Source organism: Triticum aestivum, chromosome 6D (genome assembly GCF_018294505.1).
Source record: "Triticum aestivum cultivar Chinese Spring chromosome 6D, IWGSC CS RefSeq v2.1, whole genome shotgun sequence".
NCBI lineage: Eukaryota > Viridiplantae > Streptophyta > Magnoliopsida > Poales > Poaceae > Triticum > Triticum aestivum.
Window position 1 is genome coordinate 11133107 of NC_057811.1, and position 2916 is coordinate 11136022.

Below are 2916 nucleotides of genomic sequence, written 5' to 3' on the forward strand. Positions count from 1 at the left end.
CACCCTGACACCACACCCCGACCCCGACCCTGACACCCTGACACCCCGAACCCGACACGACACCCGGCACGACACCCCGACCCCGACACCCCGACACCCTGACACCACACCCCGACCCCATATATATTTGTGTTGATCGGGTGTATTTTTATTATGGTCATGATTATGATACACTTAAATTATATACATATTATTATGTTCACGTCAGGTATCCAAATTTTTTATGTTGTACTAATTTCGTTTACTTTTTGTCATTGCAGGTGTTGACAGGATGGTGGGCAAGGGTCCAGAGCGCCCCGATCCTCCTGCGAGCGCTACTGGGAGGGGTGGTTCCATTATTCCAGCCTAGCCCCTCTGGAGAGCGCTGCTAGACAGTATGCAGACAACTGCAGCGGGCGCTTCTTCTTCGGCTGGGAGAGGTCGGGGAAGGACGAAGAAGCCTGCTAGAGGTGGACGTGGCAGCGGGAGAGGTAGGAAGGCGGTTACGCCTTCCTCGCCGCCACCCTTAGCTGATTCACCCGACCACAGGAGTGCTCCGTCTGACGTGGACCCGTCTCGGACTCCAGTCCATGAGCCTCCGGTCGCTGATCCTTCCCCCCATCAGACTCGGGTCGCCGATCCTTCGCCCCACGTAAGTCCTGTCACGGAGTCTTCGTCCCAGAGGACTCCGGTCACGGGGTCTTCGTCCCAGAAGACTCCGGCCATGGGGTCTTCGGCCCACGAGACTCCGGAGGAGAGTGGCTCCGAGGATGGTAGTGAGGACACCTTTTCAGAAGATAGCTACAGCGACGATGAGCTGGTTGAGAAGGGCAAGAAGGTCTACAAGCGTGGCTGTACAAAGCTCCCGCCCGTGCCGACGACCCCCGACCAGAGGTGGTTGATTGCACCTAAAGGGTTGAAGTAAGTGCATTTACTATTTTTTAACCTTTTGCCTTCATGTTCCTTCAAATTAATATCTAATGCGTTGGCCTTGTCATACTGTAGGGGCTGGGTACGCCCCCGTGGTTCCCGTAGGCCCAACCAGGTCCTTGGTGTGCTTTGCCGGCAGCACTTCCCTGGGTGGGTCACATTGCCCCGTGAGGGTCAGGTTCCACAGCTAGCACTGACCTGGGAGCTGTACTCGGTTGCCCCGGGCCCGCCGGAGGAGAGGATCGACGGTGTCTTGTGCGAGACGGTGGCTCACATTGTGTTCCGTCGGTTTTGCGTAATTCCTCCTTTACGGAATTAAAAATCAACACTACCTAGTGATTGTACTAATCAGTGTTGCCTTGTTTGATTGCAGACCTTCTACAGGGTTTCAGAGGGCGAGCAGGAGGCCGCGTGTATGGTTGTCAAAAACGAGTGCAAGCGCCTACTTCAGAACTTAAGGCACGAGGCTCGGGTGCAGGACGTTCGAGACTAGTACGCCTCGAAGGGTATTAGGAGGGGCAAGCAGAAGTGTCGCGGCAAGTTTCTGAGTAAGGAGAAGTACATGCAGGTAATTACCTATTCTTAAGACCTTGAACTTAGTTTTCTTGATTTGATTCGTAAGCGTAGCGCTGAAATTTCTATTGACTCACTTAGGTGCCCCCGAGATGGTGTGTGGATAAGATGGACTGTTGGGAGGCGTTGGTGGATGCGTGGTGCTCTGCCAATGGAAAGTCGAACACCAAAGGGCCAAGGATAAGCACGACCAAATGGAAAGTGTGCCACACCATCAAGGGAGCTCCAACCTGTTTGAGTACGGGGATAACTGGGTATGTGGTTTGCTACATGATTCATGCAATTCATTCTTCATGCTAGCATTTATCCCTTCCAAAATGACTTAATTAATATGCTTAGTTAGTTAAAAATGGCATAACTACCTTGGACAGTTCATTTATGACATATTTAGCTCTAAAATGACATAATAACCTTAGATAGCTCTATAAAATGATTTAATATGCTATAGTTAGCTCTAAAATGACACAATAACCTTGGATAGCTCAATAATGATATAATTAGCATACTTTCGTCAAAAATGGCATAATAATCTTGGTTACCTCGAAAATGGCCTAAACTTAGCTTATTTTCCTCGAAAATGACATAATAACCTTTCTTAGCTCCAAAATGACCTATTTACATAGCAATATCATTCTTCATGCTAGCTTGAGCCCTTAACTAATATTTTGTTCCTCTCTCTCAGGCGGACCACCACAAGAAGCCTGTGCCAGGTCTATTCGACCTCTATGGCATGGACCATATGGCCCCGTACAAGAAGGCCAAGCCATTCATGGAGTCTAACCTAGATGATCCAGAGAGCTTCACCAACAAGACCTCCCACCACAAGCTTGTGAAGTACAGACACGAGGGGAAGGCGAGGAAAGGGGAGGACTTTAACCCGAGCCAGGATCCTTTTGATACAGAGCTGGTGATGATATCTGGTGGCGGGAGGTCCCATGGCTCTCTAGCCATTCGTGATGGACTAATACGTTATCCTAAGACTCTCCCGCAGATCAAGAAGCGCCTGAGTAGCTCTGATCCTGAGATAACGCCTCGTGCACGGCCCGCGGAGATCGCCATGGCGGTTAGTTATACGGACTCTCTCACCTTTCCTCCATTACATTGTGTGTGCGTCCGTCGATGATTACAATGCTAACGAGGAGTGGTGTGTTGCAGGCTATTGTTGAGAAAGAGAGATTGAAGACGAAGGAGCTTGTGGAGGAGGCAAAAAGGGAGGCACAAAGGGAGGCGGTGGAGAGGGAGAGGGAGATGGAGGAGAGGACGGCTAAGCTGTTGGAGGAGGAGAGGAACCGGAACGACAGCGCTAACCGGGCGCTATACGAGCTCATCGTGGTACGTTTCTCGTGCATATTAGCCCAATTATGCACGTAATGTTCGCATTACTATCTAATATGACTGACTCGTGAGAACCAAACGTGGAGAGCTTGTGCGAGA